General features: G+C 39.4%; 1 pseudogene; it reads right to left on the bottom strand.

Annotated features, from left to right (window-relative positions):
- LOC147340724 (uncharacterized) overlaps positions 1–22,148 on the bottom strand; it is a 35,089-nt pseudogene extending 12,941 nt beyond the window's left edge.
- Positions 22,149–27,934: the final 5,786 nt, after the last annotated feature.

Raw genomic sequence — 27,934 nt, 5'->3', positions numbered from 1 at the left:
GGGATGGAGCCAAAGCAAAAACAATATGCAGTTGTGGATATGACTGGAGATAGAAGCAAAGTCTGATGCAGTAAAGAGCAATATTGCATAGGAACCTAGAATGTTAAGTCCATGAATCAAGGCAAATTGGAAGTGGTCAAACAGGAGATGGCAAGAATGAACGTCGACATTCTAGGGATCAGCGAACTGAAATGGACTCGAATGGGTGAATTTAACTCAGATGACCATTATATCTACTACTGCGGGCAGGAATCCCTCAGAAGAAATGGAGTAGCCATCATGGTCAACAAGAGTCCAAAATGCAGTACTTGGATGCAATCTCACAAATGACAGAATGATCTCTGTTCATTTCCAAGGCAAACCATACAATATCACAGTAATCCAACTCTATGCCCCAACCAGTAACGCTGAAGAAGCTGAAGTTGAACGGTTCTATGAAGACCTACAAGACCTTTTAGAGCTAACACCCAAAAAAGATGTCCTTTTCATTACAGGGGGCTGGAATGCAAAAGTAGGAAGTCAAGAAACACCTGGAGTAACAGCCAAATTTGGCCTTGGGATACGGAATGAAGCAGGGCCAAGACTAATAAAGTTTGGCCAAGAGAACGCACTGGTCATAGCAAACACCATCTTCCAACAACACAAGAGAAGACTACACAGGGACATCATCAGATGGTCAACACTGAAATCAGCTTGATTATATTCTTTGCAGCCAAAGATGAAGAAGCTCTATATAGTCAGCAAAACCAAGACCAGGAGCGGACTGTGGCTCAGATCATGAACTCCTTATTGCCGAATTCAGACTTAAATTGAAGAAAGGAGGGAAAACCACTAGACCTTTCAGGTATGACCTAAATCAATCTCTTATGATTACACAGTGAAAGTGAGACATAGATTTAAGGGACTAGATCTGATAGACAGAGTGCCTGATGAACTATGAACTGAGGTTCGTGACATTGTACAGGAGACAGGGATCAAGACCATCCCCATGGAAAAGAAATGCAAAAAAGCAAAATGGCTGTCTAGGGAAGCCTTACAAATAGCTGTACAAAGAAGAGAAGTGAAAAGCAAAGGAGAAAAGGAAAGATACAAGCCTCTGAATGCAGAGTTCCAAAGAATAGCAAGGAGAGATAAGAAAGCCTTCTTCAGCAATCAGTGCAAATAGAGGAAAACAACAGAATCGGAAAGACTAGAGATCTCAAGAAAATTAGAAATACCAAGGGAATATTTCATGCAAAGATGGTCTCGATAAAGGACAGAAATGGTATGGACCTAACAGAATCAGAACATATTAAGAAGAGGTGGCAAGAATACACAGAAGAACTGTACAAAAAAGATCTTCACGACCCAGATAATCATGATGGTGTGATCACTGACCTAGAGCCAGATATCCTGGAATGTGAAGTCAAGTGGGCCTTAGAAAGCATCACTACGAACAAAGCTAGTGGAGGTGATGGAATTCCAGTTGAGCTATTTCAAACCCTGAAAGATGATGCTGTGAAAGTGCTGCACTCAATATGCCAGAAAATTTGGAAAACTCAGGAGTGGCCACAGGACTGGAAAAGGTCAGTTTTCATTCCAATCCCAAAGAAAGGCAATGTCAAAGAATGCTCAAAGTACCACACAATTGCACTCATCTCACACTCTAGTAAAGTAATGCTCAAAATTCTCCAAGCCAGGCTTCTGCAATACGTGAACCATGTACTTGTAGATGTTCAAGCTGGTTTTAGAAAAGGCAGAGGAATCAGAGATCAAATTGCCAACATCTGCTGGATCATCGAAAAAGCAAGAGAGTTCCAGAAAAACATCTATTTCTGCTTTACTGACTATGCCAAAGCCTTTGACTGTGTGGATCACAATAAACTGGAAAATTCTGAAGGAGATGGGAATACCAGACCACCTGACCTGCCTCTTGAGAAACCTATATGCAGGTCAGGAAGCAACAGTTAAAACTGCAAATGGAACAACATACTGGTTCCGAGTAGGAAAAGGAGTATGTCAAGGCTGTATATTGTCACTCTGCTTCTTTAACTTACATGCAAAGTACATCATGAGAAACGCTGGGCTGGAACAAGCTCAAGCTGGAATCAAGATTGCCGGGAGAAAGATCAATAACCTCAGATATGCAGATGACACCACCCTTATGGCAGAAAGTGAAGAGGAACTAAAAAACCTGTTGATGACTGTGAAAGAGGAAAGTGAAAAAGTTGGCTTAAACCTCAGCATTCAGAAAACTAAGATCATGGCATCTGGTCCCATCGCTTCATGGCAAATAGATGGGGAAACAGTGGGAACAATGTCAGACTTTATTTTTGGGGCTCCAAAATCACTGCAAATGGTGACTGCAGCCATGAAATTAAAAGACGCTTACTCCTTGGAAGGAAAGTTATGACCAACCTAGATAGCATATTCAAAAGCAGAGACATTACTTTGCCAACAAAGGTCCGTCTAGTCAAGGCTATGGTTTTTCCTGTGGTCATGTATGGATGTGAGAGTTGGACTGTGAAGAAAGCTGAGCACTGAATAATTGATTCTTTTGAACTGTGGTGTTGGAGAAGACTTTTGAGAGTCCCTTGGACTGCAAGGAGATACAACCAGTCCTTTCCAAAGGAGGTCAGTTCTGGGTGTTCTTTGGAAGGAATGATACTAAAGCTGAAACTCCAGTACTTTGGCCACCTCATGCGAAGGGTTGACTCATTGGAAAATACTGTGATGCTGGGAGGGATTGGGGGCAAGAAAAAAAGGGGATCACAGAGGATGAGATGGCTGGATGGCATCACCGACTCGATGGACGTGGGTTTGGGTGAAATTCGGGAGTTGGTGATGGACAGGGAGGCCTGACGTGCTGCAGTTCTTGGGGTCGCAAAGAGTCGGACATGACTGAGAGACTGAACTGAACTGAACTCAGTTCTTTGAGATGATCTCCAATGATATCTACCTTAAAAAAATATAGACTTGTGATAAGGACATCTGAAAGCTCTCCCTATTACCCTTCATTGTTACTCACATGTGGCCTCAAGCCATTTCATACACTTTTCCTCCCATGTGGGACATGACATCAGGAAGGGTGCATCCTGGCAGAGTGTTGAAATCTACTGAATTGGAAAACCTGACTCTTGATCAGAGATGCTTTCTGAGAAAGATCTTGATCAAAAGAGGGGAAATTGTGAAGATTATAAAAAGGAAACAAACCAAAATTGGAACTAGGGAAGTATGTAGAGGGAGCTGTTACACCCTGCCACTCATTACCAATTACCCCAAATAGGAAGAACCATTAATTACAGACCCCAGTCTGAAGAGACAAACGCATTCCCAAACAGGAGGTGCAACTTTACTCCAACAGGAGGAAGATTTTCTTTCTCATTAGCTGCAGGCCTAGCCACTGGAAATGCTGCAGCTCAGACAATGAGAAGCTGTTAGCATATGAACTCTTATTTTTCTCCAAAATAAACTTCTATTTTTCTCTTGTTGACAACTCTCTTGTCCTACCCTTCTTTCTATAAAAGCCTTGCATTTTGTATAACTCTACAAAATATCTTTCTGCTTGCTATGTAAGACACTGCCTAATTTATGAATCATTTAATAATGCCAATTAGATCTTCAGATTTAGTTGAATTTATTAGTATGTAAATATGCAGAAAAAGCACTTGAGAAAATGCAATATACATTCATGATAAAAACTCTCAGTAATCATGAAAACCAACAACTTGCATTCACAGTGACAGCCAGGGGCTTGACAGCTACTGAAGGAGGAAGAATGGGATTGGAGCTCCTCAGCCTTCTTTATGGTCCGAATCTCACATCCATACATGACTACTGGAAAAACCATAGCTTTGAATAGATGGACTTTTGTCAGTAAAGTAATGCCTCTGCTTTTTAATATGCTGTCTAAGTTGGTCATAGCTTTTCTTCCAAGAAGCAAGCATCTTTTAATTTCATGGCTGCAGTCACCATCGGGCTTCCCTTGTGGCTCAGCTGGTAAAGAATCTGGTGATTTTGGAGCCCAAGAAAACAAAGTCTCTCACTGTTCCCATTATTTCCCCATCTGTCTGCTATCAATTGATGGGACTGGAAGCCATGATCTTAGTTTTCTGAATGTTGAGTTTTAAGCCAGCTTTTTCACTCCCCTCTTTCACTTTCATCAAGAGGCTTTTTAGGTTCTCTTCACTTTCTGCCATAAAGGTGGTGTCATCTGCATATCTGAGGCTATTGACAGTTCTCCCTGCAATCTTGATTCCAGCTTGAGCTTTATCCAGTCCAGCCTTTTGCATGATGCACTCTGCATATAAGTTAAATAAGCAAGGTGACCATATACAGTATTGACATACTCCTTTCCCAATTTGGTACCAGTCCTTTGTTCCATGTCCGGTTCTAATTGTTGCTCCTTGACCTGCATACAGATTTATCAGGAGGCAGGTAAGGTGGTCTGGTATTCCCATCTCTTGAAGAATTTTCCAGTTTGTTGTGATCCACACAAAGTCTTTAGCATGGTCAATGAAGCAGAATAGATGTTTTTCTGGAATTCTCTTGCTTTTTCGATCATCCAACAGATGTTGGCAATTTGATCTCTGGTTCCTCTGCCTTTTCTAAATCCAGCTTGAACATCTGGAAATTCTCAGTTCATGTACTGTTGAAGCCTAGCTTGGAGAATTTTAAGCATTACTTTGCTGAATGTGAGATGAGTGAAATTTTGCAGTAGTTTGAACATTCTTTGGCATTGCCTTTCTTTGATATTGCAATGAAAACTGAACTTTTCCAGTCCTGTGGTTGATGAGTTTTCCAAATTGGCTGGCATATTGAGTGCAGCACTTTCATAGCATCATCTTCTATGATTTGAAACAGCTCATCTGGAACTCCATCACCTCCACTAGCTTTATTCCAGTGTATGGCTATGTACCATTTTGCTAATCCATATATTAGTTGATGGAAATTTGGGTTGTTTCTACTCTTTGGATCTTTGGACTAACACTGCTATAGTGAAGTGAAGTGAAGTGAAGTCGTTCAGTTGTGTTTGACCCTTTGTGACCTCATGGACTGTAGCCTAACAGGCTCCTCCGTCCATGGGATTTTCTAGGCAAGAATACTGGAATGGGTTGCCATTTCCTTCTCCAGGAGATCTTCCCGACCCAGGGATGGAGCCCGGGTCTCCCACATTGTAGGCAGACACTTTACTGTCTTGAGCCTCCAGGGAGCATTCACATATGAGTCTGTAATTTCACTTGGGCATGTACCTCAGTGTAGAATTACTAGGTCATATTGTAATTCTATGTTCTTTTTTTTTAAATATAAATTTATTTATTTTAATTGTAAGCTAATTACTTTACAATATTGTATTGGTTTTGCCATATATCAACATGAATCTGCCACAGGTGTACATGTGTTCCCCATCCTGAACCCCCCTCCCACCTCCCTCCCCATACCATCCCTCTGGGTCATCCTAGTGCACCAGCTCCAAGCATCCTGTATCCTGCATCGAACCTGGACTGGCAATTCATTTCATATATGATGTTATACATGTTTCAATGCCATTCTCCCAAATCATCCCACCCTCTTCCTCTCCCATAGAGTCCAAAAGACTGTTCTATACATCTGTGTCTCTTTTGCTGTCTTGATTTGAATCAGTTCTAATGAGGTGGATTAAACTGGAGCCTATTATATAGAGTGAAGTAAGCCAGAAAGAAAAACACCAATACAGTATACTAATTCTATGTTTAAACATTTGGCAAACTGTCAGACTATTTCCTCAAATGTCTATACTATTTTCCATTCCAGAGAAGTCTTTTAAAATTGTGTTTAACTTTGAGTTTTATAAACAGAATTTAATATGTAACATTTCAAATAGAACCACTTATTAATATTTGATTGGAACATTCTGTGAGAAAGTACTGTAATCAAATATAGAAGAGTCTCCTCTTATTGTTATCCCAAATAAAACAAAAATAAAGGACTATTGAACAGATAGACATTTTTTCTTCTAAAAATATCTAATAGTAAAAGGTTAAAATTTTAAAAATTATTTTTGAGGCTTTAATCTCATCTTCCAGTTGATAATGCAGCATGACATAGTAGCCTGACGTTTGCATTGTGATGCTGTTGCTTTAGGCAGTCTCTTTGGTTCTTCTTATATAGGGTATTGTATTATGAAAGCTAGAGAAAAAATATGAAAAATGGTAGCATTTAGAGTCAAATGCAAACAAAATTTAGTGGCTGTTTTAATTTTACTAGTTTTTTCTAAATTATGTATTTTATGCCCTTTAAAAATCTGAAGGGAATAAATAAAATCCTACCTGAAGCTGTAAATGAGATTCTAAGATGATTTTTTGAATAAGAATTATATGAATTAATATATTATGTGAATAAGAATTTTATTTTTTGCAAATACATTTATTTAGCCCATTTATGCTGATGCTACCAATTCAATGTTCAAACAAAAAAAATTTGCATGTGTTAAAATCCACCTAACATACCAGTTTTCATCATGCTATCTAGTGCAGCAAAATTAAGGGGAAGGTAAGTGATTGTCCTCTTTCATTTGTTATTTTTCTCTATGGAGTCTTCAATTCTATTTTCTGGAAATGGTACTTATATTTTCACACTAAGGTGTTTCAATAAGGAACTGCTTATGACACAAACACACTTTTAAACAACTGAAAATTTGAGTGTTCCTCAATTGACCATGGCTGACCAACACTGAATCAGTACTTACAGTGTGGTTGAATCGTGGCAAGTATTATACTGAATCACAGGAAAATTTCTTGTTAGGTCCAAAATACAGTTAGCATAAGTGAAAGCACCTGTACTTCTATATTCTGTAAGAAAAAACTCGGAGTTTGAAGTGTCTACCCGATGATAACTCGCAGGTTGCTATTTTTATAATAGTTTAAAATATGTGCTATAGCTAAAGAGATGACAAATAAAAAGAGAAACACTTTTAACTAATCTTTTCTTTCTAGTGCATAACAGTATACTCATTGATGTCAGTGGTTGTTATTTTTCACTAGTCTGGACATTTTGCTTATGTGGCTAGTACTACTGCTATATCCAGGATTTCAGTAAACAACTTGCATTCTGAGGCATCCAATCAACTACCAATCTTAAAATAACGGAAATTGAGGTTGACAATGAAAATAGTGGTTAGTGTTGTATGCAGAGTTTGCACTTTGCCACTCCTTATTATTGTGCATTTGTATGCTGTGTGTTGGCTTCCCAAGTCACCCAGTGGTAAAGAATCTGTCTACCAGTGCAGGAGACACAGGTTCGATTCTTGGGTCAGAAAGATCCTCTGGAGGAAGAAATGGCAAGCCATCCCAATATTCTTGCCTGGAGAATCCTATGGACAGAGGAGCCTGACAGGCCACAGTCCATGGGTTCACAAAGAGTTGTACATGACTGAGCATGCATGCTTGCTGTGTGTTGGTGGAATATTTCAGTAAATAATTAGCTGTATGGAATAGCTCTAAGTGATTTTGTTATTTATTTATTTATTCATTGTCCATTGTTGTTCAGTTGCTATGTCCAACTTTTTGTGACTCCATGGACTGCATCACACCAGGCTTTCCTATCCTTCACTATCTCCCAGAGTTTGCTCAAACTCACGTCCATTGAGTCAGTAATGCCATCCAACCATCTCATCTTCTGTCAGCCCCTTCTCCTTCCACCCTCACTCTTTCCCAGAATCAGAATCTTTTCCAATGAGATGGCTTTTTGCAAAAGATGTCCAAAATATTGGAGCTAGAACTTCAGTAACAGTCCTTCCAATGAATATTCAAGGTTAATTTCCTTTAGGATTGACTGATTTGATCTCCTTGCAGTCCAAGAGAGTCTCAAGAGTCATCTCCAGCATCATAGATCAAAAGCATCAATTCTTCTGTGCTCAGTCTTCTTTATGGTCCGACTCTCATATCCATACACGACTACTGGAGAAACCATAGCTTTGACTGTATGGTCCTTTGTGGGCAAAGTGATATCTCTGCTTTTTAATATGCTGTCTAGGTTTGTCATAGCTTTTCTTTCAAGGAACAAATGTCTTTAATGTCATGGTTGCAGTCATCATCAGCAGTGATTTTGGAACCCAGGAAAATAAAATCTGCCACTGTTTCTACTTTTTCTCCATCTCTTTGCCATGAAGTGATGGGGCCAGATGCCATGATTTTAGTTTTTTTAAATGTTGAGTTTTAAGCCAGCTTTTTCACTCTCCTCTTTCCCCTTTATCAAGAAGCTCTTTAGTTCCTCTTGGCTTTCTGCCATTAGGGTGGTATCATATGCATATGTGAGGTTATTGATATTTCTCCCAGAAATCTTGATTCCAGCTTGTGATTCATCCAGCCCAGCATTTTGCACTACGTACATGTGAGTTAAATAAACAGGGTGACAATATATAGCCTTGATGTACTCCTTTCCCAGTTTTGAACCAGTCTGTTTTTCCATGTCCAGGTCTAACTCTTGTTTTTTGACCTGCATATGGGTTTCTCAGGATACAGGTAAGGTGGTCTATTATTCCCATCTCTTTAAGAATTTTCCAGTTTTTGTGATCCACACAGTCAAAGACTTTAGTGTAGTCAATGAAGCAGAGGTAGATGTTTTTCTGGAATTCCCTTGCTTTTCCCATGATCCAACGGATGTTGGCAACTTGATCTCTTGTTTTTCTGCTTTGTAAATACAGCTTGTACATCTGGAAGTTCTTGCTCATGAATTACTGAAACCTAGCATGAAGGATTTTGAGCATTGTCTTGCTAGCATGTGGAATGAATGTAATTGTTCTATAGTTTGGACATTCTTTGGCATTTTCTTTCTTTGCAATTGGAATGAAAACTGACCTTTTCCAGTTTTGTGTCCATGGCTGAAATTTCCAAATTTGCTGACATACTGAGTGCTGCGCTTTAACACTATCATCTTTTATGATTTTAAATAGCTCAATTAGAATTCCATACTTTAACTCTGCAATAAAGTTGCATCTATCTTTTTATTAGTAAATATTGGAATTTGGCATCCCATTTATAATTGCTTTTTGATGAATATGTGTAGGGAAAGAGTAAATTAGCCAAGAAGGCATGGTCTTCTCTCACCTCATGGACTCTTACCTCACGGCCTCTCATTATTTCCCCACATTTTGTAAATAATGATTATATAACAGCTGAGATCACTTATAGCACTGCACATGTGTGTCACAAGGCATTCTCTTGGTCATGGGTTGTATGTGGTTGTGATGTGTTATGTTATATATGCTGCTATGGCTGCTGTGCCAGCCAGAAGAGAATAAATGCATCTGCAGTTCCTCGAATTTTCTTCCAGCCTCTTAGCTCATGTCTTACCTACCCAAGGGTTCAGGGAACAGTGCACACAGTGAGATACAGTGAGAAAATTGGCACTATGAACAGGATCAGCAATACAGTTGGCATAGTCAGCAGGACACCCAGCAGGAAGAGGGGACTGAGGCTCCACAGAAGAATAGTTGGCAGGATACCCAGCAGTTAGAAAAGCCTGAGGCTCCACTGGATGGAGGAATCCAGTGGCCATCAGACAGTATGTGGTACTGTGCGGCTGTGATCCTCTCAGCATGGGGTCTGGTGGAAGACTGGGAAGCAGTGGACAGTTAACCAGATCGCACTGTAACACTGAAAATGTGTTACAGGCGGTGAGTTCCTGTTTGCCAAACAAGATGGCACAGACGGCCACTTGCTCCATGGGATAGATTTTCCTGACTGCCCTGAAGGTGAATATGTATATACTCAGGTGAAGTTGGTTGACTTGTGTATGCAGTTTTGGCAAAAGCAAGGGGAACTCTTGGAAGCATGAGTCACAGGGACTCTGGGACACAGGGGTGGACAGCATAATATGTGTTGGGGATGAAATAGAATGGTTGGCATCTGTGACCACTCACCCCTCGTTAAGACAAAGGTTGTGGACTGCTGGGCGGTTCATACAGGGTGGTCCTAACCAAATGCACACCCTCATGGAATGGATTAATGCTGCCATCCACAGCATGTGGTTGAATGCTGGAGAGCTCCCGGATACTGTGAGTAAATGGCATACCTATACCGACTCAATCCAAGTGGTGAGAGAGCTGGGCATGAAGCAGTCTATGCTTAACCCAAATACCCGAGGCACAGGTGATGATCATTTTACTGGCAGGATGCAAGATGCCATTTTGAACAATGCCCCATCCACCACTTTTGGATCCCTGACTGCTATTCTTGCATCCTATGTGGAGTGCTCCATCTATCGGGTGACGTCAATGTAGCTAGTTTGAGAGAAATAGAGGGACATCGGCAGCAGGCAAAGGGAATTAGAAGTGTGAAGACCCTTAAAGGGGCCTGAGCAGTCAGGGGTCTTCTCTGGGTTATGCAGATGTAAATGTGGGCTGATTTGTGTGAAGGTATACTGTAAAGGCTGTGTCCTATGATGCGCTATTAACCTCTGATTCTCTTGCAGATTTAGCACAGTGTGAAAGCATTTGGAATCTTGTGGGTGGGCTGTGAACACCACAAAAATCCTCTCCTTGAAGGGATGGGCTTAGTGCCTGTAGGGGGGTTTGTGGGCCCTTAATAAAAACCCAGCAGGAGTGGCGTTGCCCCTGTGGAGGCTTCCCTGTGAGTTCAAAAGGACAGATAGTGAACTGGACTTGGCCATGGAAGATAAAGTCATTCTATGTGCAGTGGGAGGCTCTTCTAGCCCCATGAGGGCAAGATCTGCAATATAAGTTCCAGGTGTTATCTGGCATTGGATTTTGCTCTGTACTGGGGATGTAACTGTTGTAGCTACTGCTGTTGCAAGATGTAAATCAAAGGGCCAGGATTACTCACTAAGGAAATACTGCAGAAGATGCACTGTGTGTAGACTGTGAGGCAAGAGACACTGAAGGGGTGGAGTATAGGGAAAGAACAAATTAACTAAGATGGTATGGTCAGGCTCTCTCACCCCATGGCCTCTCATTTTTGCCCCAAATTTCATAAATAATGGTTACATAACAGCTAAGATCACTTATGGCACTGTGCATGCATGTATCAAAGTATTCACTTGGTCACAGGTTGTGTGCGGTTATGTTGTGTTATGTTATGTATGCTACTATGGCTGCTGTGCCAGCCATAAGGGAGTGAATATGTCTGCAGTTCATATGGCTCCTTGTACTTTCTTCCAGCCTCTTAGCTCATGCCTTGCCTACCATGGGTTCAGCAAACAGTGCCCACAGTGACATACAGAGAGACAATTGGCGCTATGAGCAAATAAAAATTTTAATGCAGTATTTATGTGTAAGCATGTGTTTTATTGTCATTTTCTTTATTTTCCAGATCAGCTTAAATGCAAGATTTCTTTTAATTATTGGTAACAACAATGAATACTTGAGAATGTTTTCCATAGTAAGAACTTCTGTTTCCTTGGTCTCAAAATCACTTGATAAATGATTCTTCTATTCATGGAAGTGATCAAGTGGTACAAAAAAGATCTTCATGACCCAGATAATCATGATGGTGTGATCACTCACCTAGAGCCAGACATCCTGGAATGTGAAGTCAAGTGGGCCTTAGAAAGCATCACTACAAAGAAAGCTAGTGGAGGTCATCAAATTCCAGTTGAGCTCTTTCAAATCCTGAAAGATGATGCTGTGAAAGTGCTGCACTCAATATGCCAGCAAATTTGGAAAACTCAGCAGTGGCCACAGGACTGGAAAAGGTTGGTTTTCATTCCAATCCCAAAGAAATGCAATGCCAAAGAAGGCTCAAACTACCACACTATTGCACTCATCTCACATGCTAATAAAGTGATGCTCAAAATTCTCCAAGCCAGGCTTCAGCATTCTGTGAACTGTGAACTTCCTGATGTTCAAGCTGGTTTTAGAAAAGGCAGAGGAACCAGAGATCAAATTGCCAACATCCACTGGATCATGGAAAAAGGAAGGGAGTTTCAGAAAAACATCTATTTCTGCTTTATTGACTATGCCAAAGCCTTTGACTGTGTGGACCACAATAAACTGTGGGAAATTCTGAAAGAGATGGGAATACCAGACCACCTTACCTGCCTTTTCAGAAATTTGTATGCCGGTGAGAAAGCAACAGTTAGAACTGGACATGGAACAACAGACTGGTTCCCAATAGGAAAAGGAGTACGTCAAGGCTGTATATTATCACCCTGTTTATTTAACTTCTATGCAGAGTACATCATGAGAAACGCTGGACTGGAAGAAACACAAGCTGGAATCAAGATTGCCAGGAGAATTATCAATAACCTCAGATATGCAGATGACACCACCCTTGTGGCAGAAAGTGAAGAGGAACTAAAAAACCTCTTGATGAAAGTGAAAGTGGAGAGTGAAAAAGTTGGCTTAAAGCTCAACATTCAGAAAACGAAGATTATGGCATCCGGTCCCATCACTTCATGGTAAATAGATGGGGAAACAGTGGAAACAGTGTCTGACTGTATTTTTCTGGGCTCCAAAATCACTGCAGATGGTGACTGCAGCCATGAAATTAAAAGACGCTTACTCCTTGGAAGGAAAGTTGTGACCAACCTAGATAGCATATTCAAAAGCAGAGACATTACATTGCCAACCAAGTTCCATCTAGTCAAGGCTATGGTTTTTCTTGTGGTCATGCATGTATGTGAGAGTTGGACTGTGAAGAAGGCTGAGGGCCAAAGAATTGATGCTTTTGAACTGTGGTGTTGGAGAAGACTCTTGAGAGTCCCTTGGAATGCAAGGAGATCCAACCAGTCCATTCTGAAAGAGATCAGCCCTGGGGTATCTTTGGTAGGAATGATGCTAAAGCTGAAACTCTAGTACTTTGGCCACCTCATGCGAAGAGTTGACTCATTGGAAAAGACTCTGATGCTGGGAGGGATTGGGGGCAGGAGGAGAAGGGGACGACAGAGGATGAGATGGCTGGATTGCATCACTGACTCGATGGACGTGAGTCTCAGTGAACTCCGGGAGTTGGTGTTGGACAGGGAGGCTTGGCGTGCTGCGATTCATGGGTTGGCAAAGAGTCGGACACGACTGAGAGACTGATCTGATCTGATCTAGTCTGACTCCCTGGAAGGAAAGTTACGACCAACCTAGACAGCATATTTAAAAGCAGAGACATTATTTCACCAACAAAGGTCTATCTAGTCAAGGCTATGGTTTTTCCAGTGGTCATGTATGGATATAAGAGTTGGACTATAAAGAAAACTGAGTGCTCAAGAATTGATGCTTTTGATCTGTGGTGTTGGAGAAGACTCTTTTGATTCCCTTGGACTGCAAGGAGATCTAACCAGGCCATCCTAATGGAGATCAGTCCTGGGTGTTCATTGGAAGGTCTGATGTTGAAGCTGAAATTCCAATACTTTGCCCACCTGGTGCAAAGAGCTGACTCACTAGAAAAGACCCTGAAGCTGAGAGGGATTTGGGTCAGGAGGAGAAGGGAATGGCAGAGGATGAGATGGTTGGATGGCATCACCAACTCGATGGACATGGGTTTGGATGGACTCCAGGAGTTGGTGATGGACACGGAGGCCTGGCTTGCTGTGGTTCTTGGGATCGCAACGAGTCGGACACGACTGAGTGACTGAACTGAACTAATCTGAACAACACTACGGATTATGTCAACTAGTTTAACCGGATTTTGCTTTTTTTCCTTCAGGAATTTGTTATCTAGAGGAATAAAATTAATGTGTGCATAATTACAAAAGAGCATTTAGGTAGAGAAATTTGTATGCAGGTCAGGAAGAAACAGTTAGAACTGGACGTGGAACAGCAGACTGGTTCCAAATAGGAAAAGGAGTTCATCAAGGCTGTATATTGTCACCCTGTTTATTTAACTTATATGCAGAGTACATCATGAGAAACGCTGGACTGGAAGAAACACAAGCTGGAATCAAGATTGCCGGGAGAAAAATCAATAACCTCAGATATGCCAATGACACCACCCTTATGGCAGAAAGTGAAGAGGAACTCAAAAGCCTCTTGATGAAAGTGAAAGTGGAGAGTGAAAAAGTTGGCTTAAAGCTCAGCATTCAGAAAACAAAGATCATGGCATCTGGTCCCACCACTTCATGGGAAATAGATGGGGAAACAGTGGAAACAGTGTCAGACTTTATTTTTCTGGGCTCCAAAATCACTGCAGATGGTGACTGCAGCCATGAAATTAAAAGATGCTTACTCCTTGGGAGGAAAGTTATGACCAACCTAGACAGCATATTGAAAAGCAGAGACATTACTTTGCCAACAAAGGTTCGTCTAGTCAAGGCTATGGTTTTTCCTGTGGTCATGTATGGATGTGAGAGTTGGACTGTGAAGGAGGCTGAGGGCCGAAGAATTGATGCTTTTGAACTGTGGTGTTGGAGAAGACTCTTGAGAGTCCCTTGAACTGCAAGGAGATGCAACCAGTCCATTCTGAAGGAGATCAGCCCTGGGATTTCTTTGGAAAGAATGATGCTAAAGCTGAAACTCCAGTACTTTGGCCACCTCATGCGAAGGGTTGACTCATTGGAAAAGACTCCGATGCTGGGAGGGATTGGGGGCAGGAGGAGAAGGGGACGACAGAGGATGAGATGGCTGGATGGCATCACTGACTCGATGGATGTGAGTCTGAATGAACTCCGGGAGTTTGTGATGGACAGGGAGGCCTGGCGTGCTGCGATTCATGGGGTCACAAAGAGTCGGACACGACTGAGTGACTAATCTCATCCGAGGATCTGATGAGTTAGTCAGAAAAATGTGCTTTGAATTATGACGTGAGAGAGTAAATAAGCAAGTGATAAATAAAGTGTACTGCAATCGTAAAATACCCATTTCCTAAACTAACCAATAAATGATGTATCCAAAAGTTTAAATAATATATATAATTAATTTATATTTCTCTGTTTTAGAGATTAAATTCTTTTGGCACAATTCAGTAATGCTTGAACATATATTCAAAAGTAACCCTTTTGAATTTATTAAATGCATTATACTGAAAATTCTTTTAATCTTTAAATGATACCATATATGCAAAGATATGTTAATGATGAACTTATATTTAAATCATATTTCTGCACTTTTAAAATTTAGTTATAATTGACTTACAACATTTGAACTGCTTAAATCTTTAGACTAAAGGGACTTTAAAGTTCTTACCTTCATTAGCAATTGCATCTCCAAAGGAGGAACCATATGCTAACAGTAACATTTGTCCAACCCAGCTGAAAAAAAAATACCCAGGAGAAAAAATTATTTAATAGGAACAGTCAATAATTATTGAATGACTATGATATTTAAAACACTTATTCTTTTAAAACTTATGTCAACCATAAGAGATAGAAACTATTATTCCCATTTAACATGAGAAAAATGATGTTCAGAGAGGGTAAATAAGATGCTCAAGGTCACAAAGCTAGTATTTGATAGTACTCTTCATCTGGGAAGCCTAGCTCTTGAGTCGACAATCTTCACCACTACAATTCATGACTTCAAGGTGTCATTATAAATATCTTAATATTCAATGGGATATATTTTGACACCAAATGCCAGAATATACATAGACACAATACTTTTCTTTAAATTAACAAAAAAGCAATAGTACAAATGACCCTTATGTTAAAAAGCAAAGAAGAACAAGAGAGCCTCTTAATGAAAGTGAAAGAGGAGAATGAAGAAGTTGGCTTAAAACTCAACATTCATAAACTAAGATCGTGACATCCGATCCCATCATTTCATGGTAAATAGATGATGAAACAATGGAAACAGTGACAGACTTTATTTACTTGGGTTCCAAAACCACTGCAGATGGTGACTGCAGCTGTGAAATCAAAAGACACTTGCTCCTTGGAAGAAAAGCTATGACCAACCTAGACAGCATATTAAAAAGCAGAGACATTACTTTGCTGACAAAAGTCTGTCTAGTCAAAGCTATGGTTTTTCCAGCAGTCATGTATGGATTGGACCTTAAAATCATGTAAGAGTTGGACCATAAAGAAAGCTGAGTGCTGAAGAATTGATGCTTTTGAGCTGTGGTGTTGGAGAAGACTCTTGAGAGTTCCTTGGACTGCCAGGAGATCAAACCAGTCAATCCTAAAGGAAATCAGTCCTGAGTATTCATTGGAACGACTGAGGCTGAAGCTGAAACTCCAATACTTTAGCCACCTCACGCAAAGAACTGACTCATTGGGAGAGACCCTGATGCTGGGAAAGATTGAAGGCTGGAGGAGAAGGGGATGACAGAGGATGAGATGATTGGATGGCATCACTGACTCAATGGACATGATTTTTAGCAAGTTCTGGGAGGCAACGATGGACAGGGAAGCCTGATGTGCTTCAATCTGTGGGGTCGCAAAGAGTCAGACACGACTGAGTGACTGAACTGAACTGAATAGTACAAACCAGAATTAAAACAAGTAAAAATTATGAGACAAGGCAAATATAAATTATATAAGAACCTTCTTTAATCAGGAGATTGAAGAAAGCTGCATTATTGATTGTTGGATACTTTCTAATTAACTTTTCATATTATCAACATTAGAAAGCTATGTACAAATACATGTCAATTAACCTTGTTTATAGATTGGCTTTCAAGCTGAATTAGAACTATCCTGATGGCACCTGTAGAGGCAAGACTCAGTCTTAATTTTCAACTCCTAATATTTATAAATGATGTTATTAAAAATCATGGCAAACATTTTACAAGCTAAAAATACGCTATTTTAGATGGGATGCTTTCTTTTAGACAGTACCTGTTAGTAAATTTTACCTGGAAAAAGCTGTCTTTTGATATCTAGGATAGACTCTTTTCCCCAAATCAGCTGTTATTTTGCTTCTGGAAATACTAACAGAATAATATTCGCCTCTCCCTACTGTAATCCAAATACAAATGTTAATGATTCATAATTTATTTCACTTAAATTTAGAAAATGGTGTTTTGGGATTGAAAGAGAAGATGAAAGTGAACATTTTGATTTTTTATATAAATTTATCTATTTTAATTGGAGGCTAATTACTTTATAATATTATATTGGTTTTGCCACACATCAACATGAATCCACTGCGTGTGTACATGTGTTCCCCATCCTGAACACCCCTCCCACCTCCCTCCCTATACCATCCCTCTGGGTCATCCCAGTGCACCAGCCCCAAGCATCCTGTATCATGCATTGAACTTCGACTGGCAATTCGTTTCATATATGATATTATTAAAAACGTATTAAATATTCTAACCAGAAATGGTATTGCCACCCCAGGATGGTCATTGTAATTGCCTCAAAATGTCTGCTTCGATTTTATTTTTTAGCCCCAAATATTTACTATTTTTTCTTTTTAATTTATTGTTTAATTGAAGGAAATTTGGTTTATGAAGTTGTATTGGTTTCTGCTGTACAACAACACAAATCAGCCATAATTATACATATATCACCTCCGTCTTAGGACTTCCCTGGTGGCTCAGACGGTAAAGCGTCTGGCTATAATGCGGGAGACCTGGGTTCGATCCCTGGGCTGGGAAGATCCCCTGGAGAAGGAAATGGCAATCCACTCCAGTACTATTGCCTGGAAAATCCCATGGCAGAGGAGCCTTGTAGGCTACAGTCCGTGGGGTCGCAAAGAGTCGGACATGACTGAGCAACTTCACTTCACTTCATTTCACTTCACCTCACCTCCGTCTTGAGCCTCCCTCCTCTGTCCCCATCCCACCCCTTTAGGTCATCACTGAGCACCAGGCCATACTCCCTGTGTTATATGGCAACTTCTCACCAGCTACCTGTTTTACACATGGTAGTATATATATGTCCTGGCTACTTTAACTTCACTCTGTATAACAGGCTCTGGGTTCATCTACTAGAACTGACTCAAATTCATTCTTTTTTATGACTGAGTAATATTTAAATGCATATATGGTACCACATTTTCTTTAGTCATTCATCTGTCAATGGACATCTAGGTTGTTTTCATGTCCTAGATATTGTAAATAGTGCTGCTATGAACATTGGGGTGCATGGGTCTTTTCCAACTATGGCTTTCTTAGGATATATGCCCAGTAATGGGATTGATGGGTCATATGGTAGTTTTATTCCTACTTCTTAAAGGAATCTCCCTACTGTTCTCCATTGTGGCTGCGTCAATTTGAATTCCTATCAGAAGTGTAGGAGGGTTCCCTTTTTACCACATGCTCTACAGCATTTATTATTTGTATATTTTTGTGTGATGGCTACTCTGTCCTTGGAAGAAAACTTATGACCAACCTAGACAGCATATTAAAAAGCAGAGACATTACTTTGCCATCAAAATCTGCCAAGTCAAAGCTATGGTTTTTCCAGTAGTCATGTATGGATGTGAGAGTTGGACTATAAAGAAAGCTGAGTGCAGAAGAATTGATGCTTTTGAACTGTGGTGTTGGAGAAGACTCTTGAGAGTCCTTTGGACTGCAGTGAGATCCGAACAGTCCATCCTAAAGGAGATCAGTCCTGGGTGTTCTTTGGAAGGACTGATGTTGAAACAGAAACTCCAATACTTTGGCCACCTGATGCGAAGAGCTGATTCATTTGAGAAGACCCTGATCCTGGGAAAGATTAAGGGCAGGAGGAGAAGGGGACAACAGAGGATGAGATGGTTGGATGGCATCACCATCTCAATGGACATGAGTCTGGGTAAACTCCAGGAGTTGGTGATGGACAGGGAGGCCTGGCATGCTGCAGTCCATGGAGTTGAAAAGAGTTGGACATGACTGAGTGACTGAACTAAACTGAATTGATTTTGACTGGTGTGAGGTGATATCTCATTGTAGTTTTGATTTTCACTTTTTTTAATAATGAGTGATGTTGAGCATTTTTTCATGTGTTTATTGGCCTGGTGTGCTGTGATTCATGGGGTTGCAAAGAGTTGGACACTACTGAGCGACTGAACTGAATTGAACTGATATGTCTTCTTTGGAGAAGTGTCTGTTTAGGTCTTTTGTCCATTTTCTAACTGGGCTATTTGTTTTTATGATATTGAGTTGTATGTGCTTATACACTTTGAATATTAATCCTTTGTCAGTTGTTTTGTTTGCAATTATTTTCTCATATTCTGAGGGTTATTTTTTCACCTTGTTTATAGTTTCCTTTGCTGTGCAAAAGCTTTTAAATTTAATTAGTCCCACTTGTTATTTTTGTTTTTATTTCCATTATCCTAGCAGCTAGGTCATTGAAGATCTTGCTGTGATTTATGGTGAGGAGTGTATGATCTATGCTTTCCTCAAAGAGCTTTATAGTTTCTGGCCTTATATTTGTCTTTAACGAATTTTGAGTTAATTTTTGTGTATAGTGTTAAGAAGTGTTCTTGCTTCATTTTTTAATATGTAGCTGTTTAGTTATCCCAGCACAATTTACTGGAGAGACTGTCTTTTCTCTGTTGTATATTTTTGCCTCCTTTATCAAAGATAAGGTGCCCATTGGTGCATGAGTCAATCTCTGGACTTTCTTTTTCCTTTGGTCTTTATTTCTGTTTTTATGCCAGTACCATAGTGTCTTGATGACTGTAACTTTGTAGTATAGTGTGAAATCAGGAAGGTTGATTTCTCCAGCTCCATTTTTCTTTCTCAAGATTGCTTTGGCTATTCAGGGTCCTTTGTTTTTCCATACAAATTGTACAATTGTTTGTTCTAGTTATGTGAAAAATACCACTGGTAGTTTGAAATGGATTGCTTTGACTCTGTAGATTGCTTGTGTAGTATGGTCATTTTCATAATATTGATTCTTCTGATCCAAGAACATGGTATATCTCTCCATCTGTGTGTGTCATCTTTGATTTCTTTCATCAGTGTCTTATGCATGCTAAGTCACTTCAGTTGTGTCTGACTCTGTATGATGTTATGGACTGTCACCCACCAGACTCCTCTGTCCATGGCATTCTCCAGGCAAGAATACTGGAAGGAGTATAGCTTCCATCATAGGGGTATATTGTCTTTTAAGGTAGGCTTATTCTTAGGTATTATATCCTTTGCTTGTAGTGATAAATGGGATTGTTTCCTTAATTTCTCTTTCTGATTTTTCACCATTAATGTATATTACTGCAAGAGATTTTTGTGTATTAATTTTATATCTTGTGACTTTACTATATTCATTGATTAGCCCTAGTAATTTTCTGGTTTCATCTCTAAGGGATTTGTATGTATAGTATTCCATCACCTGCAAACAGTGACAGCTTTACTTATTCTTTTCCAATCTGGATTCCTTTTATTTCTTTTTCTTCTCTGACTGCTGTGGCTAGGACTTCCAAAACTATGTTGATTAATAATGGCAAGAATGAGTACTCTTCTCTCACCACTATTATTCAGCATAGTTTTGGAAGTCCTAGCTATGGCAATCAGAGAAGAAAAATAAATAAAAGGAATCCAGATCTGAAAAGAAGAAGTAAAACTCTCAATGTTTGCAGATGACATGCTATTATACATAGAAAACCCTAAAGATACTATCAGAAAATTACTACAGCTAATCAATGAATTTAGCAAAGTCACAGGACACAAAATCAAGACATAGAAATCACTTGCATTACTATACACTAACAATGTATAACTAATCAGATAGAGAAATTAAGGAATAAGTCCCATTCACTATTGCAACAAAAATAATAAAAAATCTAGGAATAAACCTACCTAAGGAGACAAAAGAACTTTATACACAAAACTGTAAGATACTGATGAAAGAAATCAAAGACAGCATAAACAGATGGAGAGATATCCCATGTTCCTGGGCTGGAACAATCAATATTTTGAAATTGACTATGCTACCAAATGCAATTGACAGATTGAATGTGATCCCTATCAAATTAACAATGGCATTTTTCAAAGAACTAGAACAACAACAACAACAACAAAACCTCACAATTCTTATGGAAACATGAAAGACCTTAAAAACCAACGCAGTCTTGAGAAAGAAGAATGAAACTGGAGGAATCAACCTCCTCAATTCAGATTACACTACAAGGCTATAGTCATCAAGACACTATGGTACTGGCACAAAATCAGAAAAATAGACAAATGGAACAAGATAGAAAGCCCAGAGATAAACCCATGCACATATGGGTACCTTATTTTTGACAAAGGAGGTGAGAATATACCATGGGGCAAAGATAGCCTCTTCAATAAGTGGTGCTGGGAAAACTTGAGAGTTAAGTGTAAAAGAATGAAATCAGAATACTTCCTAACACCATACATAAAGATAAACTCAAAGTGGATTGAAGAGCTAAATGTAAGACCAGAAACTATAAAACTCTTGGAGGAAACATAGGGAGAGGACCCTGACATAAATCACAGCATAATCCTCTATGACCCATCTCCTAAGAAGGTGGTGGAAATAATGGAAATAAAAAGAATAAACAAGTGGGACCTAATTAAACTAAAAAACTTTTGCACAGCAATGGAAACTATAAATAAGGTTAAAAGACAGCCCTCAGAATGGAGAAAATAATTGCAAACAAAACAACTGACAAAGGATTAATTTCCAAAATAAGCAAGCAGCTCATACAGGTCAATACCAGAAGAACAAAGAACCCAATCAAAAAGTGGGAAAAGACATATACAGACATTTCTCCAAATACATACAGATGGCTCATAAACACATGAAAGATGCTCAACATCACTCATTATTCAGTTCAGTTCAGTTAAGTCGCTCAGTTGTGTCCGACTCTTCGCGACCCCATGAATTGCAGCACGCCAGGCCTCCCTGTCCATCACCAACTCCTGTAGTTCACCCAAACTCATGTCCATCGAGTCAGTGATGCCATCCAGCCATCTCATCCTCTGTCATCCCACTACCAGGCATATACCCCAAGGAAACCAAAATTGAGAAAGGCATTTGTACTTTACATCCTTGGGATGAAGCCCATGATATATGATCCTTTTAGTGTATTGTTGAATTCTGTTTGCCAGTATTTTGTTGAGAATTTTTTCATCTATGTCCATCAGTGATATTTCCCTGTAATTTTCTTTTTCTTTTCTTCTTCTTCTTTTTTTTTTTTTTTTTTGAGGTATCTTTGTCTGGTTTTGGTATCAGTGTGATGTGGCCTTGTAGAATGAGTTTGGGAGTTTTACTTCCTCTGCAATTTTCTCCAAAACTTTAATCAAAATAGGTGTTAGTTCTTCTCTAAAGTTTTGGTAGAAATCACTTGTGAAGCCATCTGGCCCTGGGCTTTTGTTTGTCTGAAGACTTTTGACTAACGTTTTGATTTCCATGTTCGTGATTGATCTCTTCACATTTTCTATTTCTTCCTGGTTCAGTTTTGGAAGGTCATATGTTCCTAAGAATTTGTCCATTTCTCCCAGGTTGTCCATTTTATTGGCATGTAGTTGCTCATAGTAGTCTCTTATGTTCATCTTTCTGCATTGTCTGTTGTAACTTCTTTTTCATTTCTAATTTTGTTGATTTGAGTCTCTCCATTCTGTCTTGATGAACCTGGTTAGTTGTTTGTCTGTTTTTTTGTAAATAATTTTTTTTATTTTCTCCCTCATTTTTTTTTCATTTATTTCTGCTCTGATCTTTGTTATTTCCTCCCTTCCACTAATTTTGAAGTTTTTTGTTCTTCTTTTTCTAGTTGCTTTAGGTGTACATTTCGATTGTTTGTTTGTTACTTCTCTTGTTTCTTGAGTAAGGCTGGTATTTTTATAAACTTACTTCTTAGCACTGCTTTTATTGCATCTCATAGCTTTTGAGTTGTGTTTTCCTTGTAATTTGTTTCTAGATAGTTTTGCTTTCCTTTTTTATTTCTTCAATAATGTGTTGGATATTCTAAAGCATAGTATTTAGCTTCAGTGTAGTTGTGTTTTTTACAGTTCCCCCCCCCCCCGGTTGATATCTAATCTTATAGTATTGTGTTCATAAAAGATACTTGAAAAGATTTCAAATTTTGAAAAATTTCAGAGGCTTGATTTGTGACCCAAGATGTGATCTATCATGGAGAATGTTCCATGTGCACTTGAAAAAACAGTGAAATTTACTGTTTCTGGATAATATGCCTTATAGATATCAATTACTTCCAATTGGTCCATGTGTTTTTTAATGCTTGAGTTTCCGTACTCATTTCCTCTCTTGATGATCTGTCCATTGGTGTGAGCGGGGTGTTAAAGTCCCCCACTATTATTGTGTTACTGCCCATTTCCACTTTATCAGTTCAGTTCAGCCGCTCAGTTGTTTCTGACTCCTTATGATCCCATGGACGCCAGGCTTCCCTGTCCATCACCAATTCTCAGAGCCTAGTCAAACTCATGTCCATTTTGTCAGTCCATCATGCCATCCATCCATCTCATCCTCTGTCGTCCCCTTCTTCTTCCACCTTCAATCTTTCCTAGCATCAGGGTTTCTTCCAATGAGTTAGTTCTTAGCATCAGGTGGCCAAAGTATTGGAGTTTCAGCTTCAGTATCAGTCCTTCCAATGAATATTCAGGAATTCAGGACTGATTTCCTTTAGGATTGACTAGTTTGATCTCCTGGCAATCCAAGGGACTCTCAAGAGTCTTAAACACCACAGTTCAAAAGCATCAAATCTTCGGTCCTCGGATTTTTTTATAGTCCAAATCTTAGAACCATACATTACTACTGGAAAAACCATAGCTTTGACTAGAAGGACCTTTTCTGGTAAAGTAATGTTTATGCTTTTTAATATGCTGTCTAGGTTGGTCACAGCTTTCCTTCCAAAGAGAAAGCATCTTTTAATTTCCTGGCTGCAGTTAGCATTTGCCTTATGTACCGGGGTGCTCTTATGTTGGGTGCATATGTAATTGTTATGTCTTCTTTTTGGATATTTTCCTTGATCATTATGTAATGTCCTTCCTTGTCTTGTAACAGTTTTTATCTTAAAGTCTATTTTATCTGACTGTTGCTACTTCTGCCTTCTTTTGATTTCCCTTTGTATGGAATATCATTTCCCAGCCCCTTACTTTCAGTCTGTATGTGTCCCTAGGTTTGAGGTGGGTCTCTTGTAGACAACTAATGTAGGGGTCTTATTCTTTTATACATTCAGCCAATCTGCCTCTTTTGTGCAGAGCATTTAATCCATATACATTTAAGGTGATTATTGATACCATTTACTTTGTTGTTTTGGGTTTGTTTTTGTAGGTCTTTTCTTTCTTTTATGTTTACTGTCTAGAGAATTTCCTTTAGCATTTGTTGTAAAGTTGATTCGGTGGTCTTGAATTCTCTTAATTTTGCATATCTGTAAAGTTTCTGATTTCCCCACGGCATATGAATGAGATCTTAGCTGGACAGAGTGAGTAACCTTGGTGGTAAGTTTTTCCTTTCATCACTTTAAGCTTCTTTTGCCCGTCCCTTCTGGCCTTCAGTTTCTGTTGAATGATCAGCTGTTAATCTTATGGGGAATACCCTTATATATTATTTGCTGCTTTTCCCTTGTGTATTTTAATATTTGTTCTTTGTGTTTAATTTTTTGTTAGTTTGATTCATATTTATCTTGGTGTGTTTCTCTTTGGATTTATCCTATATGGGACTCTGGGCTTCCTGGACTTGGGGGCTATTTCCTTTCCCATGTTAGGGAAATCTTTAAGTATAATCCCCTTAAATGTTTTCTCAATCCTTTATTTCTCTCTTCTTTGGGGACCTGTAAATTGGATATAGTGTGCTTAATGTTGTCAGAATTCTATGCAGTCCGTTGCAACTCGCACACTTCTGCAAGGTCCGTCACAGGCCGAGAAGAGCTACTCTACATTCAAGGACAGGAGGGGCGGCCATGAAGAGATACCCCTCATCCAAAGTAAGGAGCAGAGGCTGCTCTTTGCTGGAGCAGCCGTGAAGAGATACCCCACATCCAAGGTAAGAGAAACCCAAGTAAGATGGTAGGTGTTGTGAGAGGGCATCAGAGGGCAGACACACTGAAACCATAATCACAGAAAACTAGCCAATTTAATCACATGGACCACAACCTTGTATAACTCAATGAAAGTAAGCCATGCCCTCTGGGGCCACCCAAGACGGAAGGATCATGGTGGAGAGGTCTGACAGAATGTGGTCCACTGGAGAAAGGAATGGCAAACCACTTCAGTATTCTTACCTTGAGAACCACATGAATAGTATGAAAAGGCAAAATGATAGGATACTGAAAGACGAACACCCAGGTCGATAAGTGCCCAATATGCTACTGGAGATCAGTGGAGAAATAACTCCAGAAAGAATGAAGGGATGGAGCCAAAGCACGAACAATACCCAGCTGTGGATGTGACTGGTGATAGAAGCAAGGTCCAATGTTGTAAAGAGCAATGTGGCATAGGAACTTGAAATGTTAGGTCCATGAATTAAGACAAATTAGAAGTGGTCAAACAGGAGGTGGCAAGAGTGAGCTTTGACATTCTAGGAATCAGCAAATTAAAATGGACTGGAATGGGTGAATTTAATGCAGATGCCTGTTTTATCTACTACTGTGGGAAGGAATCCCTTAGAAGAAATGGAGTAGTCATCACTGTCAACAAGAGAGTCTGAAATGCAGTACTTGGATGCAATCGTAAAAACGACAGAATGATCTCTGTTCGTTTCCAAGGGAAACCATACAATATCACGGTAATCCAAGCCTATGCCCCAACCAGTAATGCTGAAGAAACTGAAGTTGAACGATTCTATGAAGACCTACAAGACCTTTTATAACTAGCACCCCAAAAATATGTCCTTTTCAATATAGGGGACTGGAATGCAAAAGTAGGAAGTCAAGAAACACCTGGAGTAACAGCCAAATTTGGCCTTGGGGTACAGAATGAAGCAGGGCAAAGGCTAATATAGTTTTGATAAGAGAATGCACTGGTCATAGCAAACTCCCTCTTCCAACAATACAAGAGAAGACTCTACACATGGACATCACCAGATGGTCAACACCGAAATCATACTGATTATATTCTTTGCACCTAAACATGGAAAAGCTCTATACAGTCAGCAAAAACAAAACTGGGAGCTGACTGTGGCTCAGATCGTGAACTCATTATTGCCAAATTCAGACTTAAATTGAAGAAAGTGGGGAAAACCACTAGACCATTCAGGTATGACCTAAATCAAATCCCTATGATTATACAGTGGAAGTGATAAGTAGATTTAAGGGATTAGATCTGATAGACAGAGTGCATGATGAACTATGGATGGTGGTTCATGACATTGTACAGGAGACAGGGATCAAGACCACCTCCATGGAAAAGACATGCAAAAAAGCAAAATGGCTGTCTGAGGAGGCCTTACAAATAGTGGTGAAAAGAAGAGAAGCAAAAAGCAAAGGAGAAAAGGAAAGATATAAGCATCTGAATGCAGTTTCAAAGAACAGCAAGGAGAGATAAGAAAGCCTTCCTCAGCGATCAATGCAAAGAAATAGAGGAAAACAACAGAACGGGAAAGACTAGAGGTCTCTTCAAGAAAATTAGAGATACCAAGGGAATATTTCATGCAAAGATGGGCTCGATAAAGGACAGAAATGGTATGGACCTAACAGAAGCAGAAGATATCAAGAAGAGGTGGTAAGAATACACAGAAGAACTGTACAAAAAAGATCTTCATGACAAAGATAATCACGATGGTGTGATCACTCACCTAGAGCCAGACATCCTGGAATGTGAAGTCAAGTGGGCCTTAGAAAGCATCACTACAAACAAAGCTAGTGGAGGTGATGAGATCCCAGTTGAGCTATTTCAAATCCTAAATGATGATGCTGTGAAACTGCAGCACTCAGTCTGCCAGCAAATTTGGAAAACTCAGCAGTGGCCACAGGACTGGAAAAGGTCAGTTTTCATTCTAATCCCAAAGAAAGGCAATGCCATAGAATGCACAAACTACCACATAATTGCACTCATCTCACATGCTAGTAAAATAATGCTGACTCCAATAATGACTCTAATCCCAACTACACCTCTGGACTTCAAAATGGAGCTGGCCCAGACTGCACTTCTGGTCCCTGCAAGGGTGCTGGCTTCAGCATTGATTCAAGCAGTATCATTGGCCTCAACAATGGACTTGGCCCCAACAATGCACCTAGCCCTAACATTAATGAATTTGACCCCCAGAACAATGGTTCTGGACCCCAAAATATAAGACTGCATCCCTTCAGCCCTGGACCCAGCAGCAGTGTCTCTGGCCCCAACATTAATGGCCTTAGACCCAATAATAGCCCTGTCCTAAACAACAATAACCCTGGCCTCAACAATAATAGCCCTAGTCCCAATAATAATAGCTCTGATCTTGAAAAAACCTAATTCTAGCTATAATGCCAGGCTTAGTAATGCTACTAGTCACAAGTCAAGAATCTGTTCCTAGTTATTAGTTATATAATATTAATCAATCTTCCGAATACTTGTGAAGATTAAATGAAATATTTGAAATGAAATGAAAGTACTTGATAGACTGCAAATTATTTAAAAAATCACCTTATTATATTATTAACAATAAGACTAAGCCAATAAACTCCTAAATGACAAGTACAATTCTGGGTTTATTGAGAACTTACTATAAAGTCTTTCTTATGTTTTTGTAGAAAAGAAAAACAATCACCTTTAACAAGAACTTTTTAGCATGCTAGAACACAATCTCTTGAATACAAGTCAAAATATTTAGTATAGGAGTTCAGAAATCCTGAATGTGAATTGTTAAAGGTAACAATTAAATTTTACTATTTAACTTCCATTTGTTTTATAATTTATTCACAATAAAATGCCAGATGAACTTTATCTTTATCTGTTGATTTATTTTGAATTTATTAAGGTCAACCATAAAAAGCTGAAAATTGCATTGTCAAGTTAACTGTTTTACTCTCCGCATGATATTGGATGCAGCATTCTTGTTTCAATACCTGGTCGTGTGATAATTAGTTATGACCATAAAGCAAAAATGAAATTAAAGTTTATACATGACCAGGCTCATGGGAAACAAGAGCAAGAGACAAGGCAGGTCACTTCCACTTGGTGATCTCTGCCACTTTTTGTGAAGAGTGAGTGCATCAGCCGGTATGTTGGAGGACATTTACAAAACAGGCAGAACATCCCTT

The sequence above is a fragment of the Bos grunniens genome, chromosome X, assembly GCF_055505025.1.
Source record: "Bos grunniens cultivar Pamir isolate PY7600 chromosome X, Bosgru_T2T1.0, whole genome shotgun sequence".
NCBI classification, from domain to species: Eukaryota; Metazoa; Chordata; class Mammalia; order Artiodactyla; family Bovidae; genus Bos; species Bos grunniens.
Note: the sequence above shows the minus strand (reverse complement) of the source record. Positions and strands in the feature narration are given on the sequence as shown.